Below are 7,271 nucleotides of genomic sequence, written 5' to 3'. Positions count from 1 at the left end.
TGGTAATACCTAAATGACCTTCATGCAGGCATTGTAAACCTCAACTCCCAATACTCTTGCCATTATTATTTTATCAGCATGTACCAATAAGCCATTGATCATTGTCAGATATGCTTACTGCTCAAAATAGGGTCTCATCAAAGGACAATGGTGTATGTCTTTTGGCATCCTCCAATAAAAGATTCTCTGATCTGCTTGCATTCTGTATCTGATTTTTGAGCCTCTCTGATTTCCTTCAATCTCTGTGTATTTGTTAATAATGTATGGAATGTCATTCTAGCAAACTTCTCAACTTCTTCCAAAAATTCGCATTGTATTTTCTAGATTCTCTGATTCAATTTCCAAAGTTCTACCACCCTACCCCCCACGTAATCAGAGTAAGCGAGGGGCATACAATGGAAATTCCATTGACCTTGGGCGGGAATTTCCAATCTCTCTCAAGCGGGGCCGTAAAATCCCACCCAATATTTGATAATACATCTGCTGTGCTCTTGAACATATACTGTATGGGTATCAAAGCTCTTAACTTAAACCTCTAATGGCATCGCTGCAAGCACTTTCAAATTTAATAGGGTGACTAAAGATTTGGGGTCTGTTTTTATCATAATGTGAAGACCTAAGATATGGTCAGAAAATTTCTTGATACGTAGCTGTCAATACTTTACTTTTGAATACGCCATATCTCTCCTCTGTATCCATTAATGACCATGATGCATAATAGACTGGTCTGCATTTTCCATCCCTTTGTACCTGAAAATGTAATGCAGCCATCCCTGAAGAGGAAGTGTCTGCTGTGATAATGGTACATAATTCCAGATTTAATATGTTAATAATTCTGATGACATCAACCTCTCCTTAATTGTTTGAATGATTTCTGATATGCCTTTTCCCAAAATGATTAATTTTCTGGGCATAACAACTAGCATAGCGGCTTGCTGAGCTCTGTTAAAAGTTCTTAGAAATTTTGCTACTCAATTTACCATTCCCATGAACCTTTGTAGCTCCATAATGTTCCTTAGAATCATAAAATCATTGAATCCCTACAGTGCAGAAGAAGGCCATTTGGCCCATCGAGCCTGCACCAGCAAAGATCCCATCCAGGCCTATCCCCATAACTCCAGATATTTACCCTATTAAGAGGCAATTTAGCATGGTCAATTGACTTAACCTGCACATCTTTGGAATGTGGGGGGAAACTGGAGCACCTGGAGAAAATCCACACAGACACAGGGAGCTGTAAATGCATTTGACTTTGGTATTGAGTGGATCAACCTTTATTCCTGATGTACTCACCATTTGCTGGCTGTGAAAACTGGCACTTACTTTTGAGTATCAATCCTGTCCCTTGCAGTCTTCTCAGCACTGCTCTCTTGAGTGTTCCTTCATACTCAGCTTGAGTGTTCCTGCATATCATTGCATCATCCATATGACAAACAACTCTGCGTAAGCTCTCTAAAAATTTGGCCTTGTTCTTTGAAAGCTCTCTGATGCTGATCTTATTCCAGAAAGTAACCTGTGAAAACAGAATCTTCTAAATGGTGTTATGAAAGTTGTGAGAAGCTTGGACCCTCTACCAGTGATATTTGCTGGAATCCACTGTTGCTGTCTAAGTTAGAGAACATTGAACTCTTCCCTAATTTTAGCTAAAAGTGCAACTTCTGATAACATTAGATGGACTTGTCTTTCCACAATTTTACTGACTGGTGTGACATCAACACTTATTCTAATGGAAGTATTTGGCTTCAGAATCAGTAACAGTCATGAGCACCAACTCGTTGCCTCTTTAACAGAAGTAACTATCTTACCATTGAATCAATTTCTTCCTTCACCTTGGGAAGTAATGGTTGTGGAACCTTTCTGGCTCTATATTCACATATTGGCTTCACCTCTGGGCTTAGTGTTACAGGATACACTGTTCTCAGCTTTCCCAATCCTGTAAACAATGTGGAAAATCTGCTCTGAACTCTTCTGATTGACCTTTATCATTGTTCTATTGTGTGAATTAAATTCAATTCTCTCCATGCTGTTCTACTTAAGAGCAAGCAGCTCTGGTCTTGAATTATGTACAAGTTTTCAGTAATTACTGTCTCTGTGTGCTGTGAAATAGCTATTAGCTCTCCCAGAATCTTCAGTTCTGTTTCTCCTGGTTTATGTAGCTTTTTCAGGATGTTTGAAGAACTCTTGTTTAACTATGGTTCATATCTATAGGAACTGGAACTGCTGTGTCCAGTTTGAAGGGTGCCTTGTGACCTTCTATAAGGATCTCTGCACTCTAAATATTTCCAGATAAATTCTTTAACCTCTGCTAAGAAGGGTTCTTTCTTACTGTCTTGTGAAGGGTGGCACAGTGGCCCAGTGGTGAGCATTGCTGCTTCACAGCGCCAGGGACCTGGGTTTGATTCCCGCTTGTGTCACTGTCTGTATGGAGTTCTACATTCTTCCTGTGTCTGCATAGGTTACCTTCGGGTGCTCTGATTTTCTCCCACAGTCCAAAAATGTGCAGATTAGGTGGATTGGCCATGTTAAATTGCCCCTTAGTTTCAGGGGGACTAGCTAGGACAAATGCATGGGGTTATGGGGATAGGGTCTGAGTGGGATTATGGTTGTTGCATACTCAAAAGGCCAAATGGCCTCTTTCTGCACTGTAAGATTCTACGAATCTTCTATCTTGTAGACTCTGTTTCTTTTTAAAGCTTTCTGTTTTTGCGTATTCAGCCCATTTTTTCTACTGTGACATACTGTCCGAAAGTGCCCCACCTTTTTACATCAGTGGCTTTGTGCATCTTTGATGGGACAATTCCCAAATCTATGTCTTTCTCAACAAGTCTGGGCTGTCACCGTTAATTGATTTTTCATGTCACACATAAGACAAAGATGGCATGGAACATAGTGACTTCTTGTGAACTGTCCCCAGCGTATCTTCTAATTCTATCTTTTACTCTTGTTCTATGCTTTTAAGACTTACCTCTAACCCTCATAAACTCCCTAATAATTCTCTGTTTCAATTTCTTACAGATCTGGCGATCCTCAAGATCCTGAAGCTTCCCTGTTGCTATCAGAGTTTTGAATGGACCGACCTAATGTTAAACTGATCTTTCTCTACTCTAGCTACTTCGATAACACTATATTCTGCACTCTCTGCTTTCCTTCTCCCCTATATACTCTATCTGCTTTATCTGTATAGTGCACAAGAATTAATATTTTTCACTGTATGCTAATACATGTGACAATAATACACAAATCAAATCAAACACATATCTCCTTCCTTCTAATTCCCTTTTTATTTCTACATTTGAGGGCTCTTTGCAAAGGGCATCCCTGGTCTTTTAAAAACCAAAGTTGCTGTCAGGCCTTGAGCTGCAGGACCTGCCCCTCCACTTTTTTTTGATAAGGTGTTTAAAAGTACAACAGGAAATGTTGGCAGTACAACCTGCAGGCTACCCTCCGCTTTTCCGGCGCGAAATGACACTTTTCCAAAAAATGGCAAAATTCTGCCTGTTGAACTCAATGAGAAACGTGCCTTCGATGTAATGTCACCTAACTTCCTACCCCTTACACATTTCTGGTATGTAGATAATAGATCTGCTATATCTAAATATCTGGAATTAAGAATCTACTGATGACCCTGGAACAATTGCCAATTGTCAGAAAAACTCATCTGGTTCACTAATGTCCTTTAGGGAGGGAAACCTACCATCCTTACCTGGTTTGGCTTACATGTGACTCCAGACACACAGCAATGTGGTTGTCTCTCCAAGGGCAACTAAGGATGGGCAATAATTGCTAGCCTTTCAGCAATGCTCATTGTCCCACGAAAATGAATAATAAATAAATCTGAAGCTGTAGGTAATAATTTCCTTGCCTGTCATAATGAGCTCCATCTTGCACTCAAATTCACTTTGAAATGGAGCAGACAGGTAAATTCTTTTTTGACAAACTACTTGAGAGTTCTGCTGGGGGTTTCTCTGCTGTGATTTGCCACAAACCGACTTTCACTGTTCAGTACATGCATTGGGATTCTTCGGTTCCATACATTATGAGATTGGCTTTACCAGCAACCTTCTAGGTAGGGGCCGAACTATTTGCTCATCATGCAAGCTTGATGCTGAATTAGGGTGCATCACAGGCTTCCTGTGGCATAATGGCAGATCCTCTTGCACTGTATATCACATAAGTTCATGAACAGGTCTAAGGCTGTCACTTTCAGCCCTGCAAAGCGCTCAGTCTATCTCACGTTATCTTGGATGGGTAAGGCATCTCAAAAATTTGAACAGGTGAAGCTAGCAGTTTCACACTGTTACTATGAATTAGCATGATGCGTGATGGGCGCCACTACCAGAAGCTGTTGTCAAGGCAAAAAGATGTTCTGCCTATCACACAAATAGGTAATGTGAATTTGAATTTTAGTGACTGTGTGATACTGGTCATGTAAGCTGTATATCCCAAACACTGGTGGATCATGTCAAACAGCACATCTCTTGGGCTGTTCACAAGGTACAAACCACACCAACTAGCCCATGCTTGCAAAACTTAAACATTACATATGATTCTTGATGGGACATTAGCTAAATAATCCTCAGTGTGCTGAAAGTTACATTGATTATCAATTGATCTCATTATGGTGCATTTATGTGTGCTTGAAGTTACATATATCAACACATAGGATCCTTTTATTCACAGACAGAAAGAATATGTACACACAATGGGTATGATTTGAGGTGACCTGCCATTGGCTGGTGGCGGGATCTGCTGGTCCTGTCACTGCCAGTGGGATTTCCAGGAGATCCCATTGGTGGGAACAGTAGGAAAATTCCAGTTATTGTGTCTGTTTCAGCTGAACAAAATAAATGATAACTGGTTTGCTGATTCCTTGGGGAAACACATTGACAATTCAGAATCAAGCTGCTTAGTTTAAATTTTAAACAATGGCAGTTAACTGTCAGTCACCATCAGCATTCTCCATGATAATGGGCCTGATTTTACCATTTTCATTTTAAGTGCTGAATCTGGGCGCAATTCAGTTCCAACTTGGAAAACTGCTCTCAGGCACCCTCTTACGCACTCAGCCTGAAAAAAAAATCACGAGTCTGAATCATGCTGTGGGCAGGGCTTAGCATAACCAGAACGATCGGAGCTCTGAACTGCGCATGCGCAGTTAGAAAATAATTTGAAAAAGCACGCCCGTGACAGATTGCTCCCGAGCCGCAGAAAGCAGAGAAAGCAGCCTGAGAGCAAAAAGCGGGAGTGATGGCCCCCACAAACATCACTGTCCCCCTGCTCCACTCACCACCTCCCCCCCCCTCGGCTACCCAGACTGATCACAACCCCTTGCCCCTTCCCCCCCACCGATCACCCACAGAGTTGCAGTGGACCTCCCATCTCCCCCACCAGAGATCCATTTTACCCGCCTCCCCTCACCCAGAGAATGACCTGGGCTCACTCCCCCTGCCCCACCCCCCCCACCTCAAGAATGATCTGGCCTCACTCCCCCTCACTCCCAGAGAATGATTTGGCCTCACTCCCCCCCACCTCCCCCCACCCCAGAGAATGTTCTGACCTCATTCCACGCAACCCCCCCCCCCCGCCCCCCCCCCCCCGGAGGTACATCTGACCCACCTCCCTCCTCCCCATCCCCACCACCCCGAGAGAATGATCTGGCTTCACTGCCACCCACTTCCCAGAGAATGATCTGGCCTCACTCCCCCACCTTCTCCCAGAGAATGATCTGGCCTCACTCCCCCACCTTCTCCCAGAGAATGATCTGGCCTCACTCTTCCCTCGCCAGAGGTACATCTGACCTGCCTCCTCCCCCAATCAGACAACGATCTGCCCCTCTCTCCCCACCCAACCAGACAATGATCAGCTCTCCCACCTACCTCCATCCCCCCACCACAGAATGATCGGATCTGCCTCCTACCCCCACCGATCTGAGTCAGAGAGCCGTTGGAAGCTCTGAACTGGGCTCTTCAGGAGCTGGAACTTTTATTCAGCAAGTCCATTTTGGTGCAATTCTGGATTTGCAAACGCAGTGGTAAAGGAGGAAATGCTGATAAAGTTGGGTGGGCAGTTGATTAATTCAATTTAAATGTTGCAAATACATTTAAATCGCTGTTGTGCCTGTTTCGGGTGCAAATTGGATCGCGGCCATTCCAGGGTCTCAGTAAAGTGGCCATTTGCATGGACACGGGCACACTAATGGCGTCACACTCAACTTTACCATGTTTTCGTGCCCCTAAGCAATGATAAAATCGGGCCCAATGTCTCTACCAATCAGAGTCCACTTGCAATGAATAACACTCTTTTCAGAAAGTATACATTTGTCCATTCCTTAAATGTATTCTTGTGGCTGTCCTGATAAGTGCAAATGAAAAGCATCAGCAAAAATTGTATCTTTTCTCAGCAACCTTAATTTTTATTGTTGAGCCAATATCAGTCACCATTAGATTATCATGTCATTAGCTCATTACTGTTTGTGGCAGCTTTTTATGACTGTGTTTCTCACATCACAGCAGTAACTACATTCTAAAGTATTCAATTTGGCTGCAAAGCACTGTGAGAGGTCCTAACGTCATGAAAAGTGTTATGTAATCATAGAATCATAGAAACATACAGTGCAGATAGCCCATTGAGTCCATACTGGCACATTCTAAACACCTGAACTCCTACCTAATCCCATTTGCCAGCACTTGGCCCATAGCCCTGAATGTTATGATGTGTCAAATGCTGTCCTAGATACATTTTAAAGGATGTAAAGCAACCCGCCTCTACCACTATCTTAGGCAGCGCACTCTAGACTATCAACATCCACTGGGTAAAAAGATTTTTTTCTTACATCCCTTCTACCCCTCACCTTGAACCTATGTCCCCTCGTGACTGACTCTTCAACTAAGAACAGTTGCTCCTTATCCACTCTGTCAACATCCCTCAAAATCTTGTGTAAAGGCAAAATCAGTTTTATATGTTAATAATACCACAACTGAGTTAATTTGTGCTTGGAAAGGGTCAGATTCAAAGATGTGCAGAGCTGGAAAATATTGATTAGATTTCATATAGAACCTTTGAGGCAACATGTCTCAGAAAATGGAAGCTTAGGCAATTTAGTAATTCTTCACATCTACTCTGGTCAAAGTGATCCACTTGGTTTAAGTTCGCTTGAAAAAAGTACCAAGGTCATCTCCTGAAATTCCTCTTTTTGGGGCTAAATGTTCATTGATTTCCAACTGATAGACAATCGTAATGTAATATAGACAGGGTCTAGTTTTAAGGCTGAT

Source organism: Carcharhinus amblyrhynchos, chromosome 1 (assembly GCF_965287045.1).
Source record: "Carcharhinus amblyrhynchos chromosome 1, sCarAmb.v2.hapA, whole genome shotgun sequence".
Classification (NCBI taxonomy): Eukaryota; Metazoa; Chordata; class Chondrichthyes; order Carcharhiniformes; family Carcharhinidae; genus Carcharhinus; species Carcharhinus amblyrhynchos.
Note: the sequence above shows the minus strand (reverse complement) of the source record.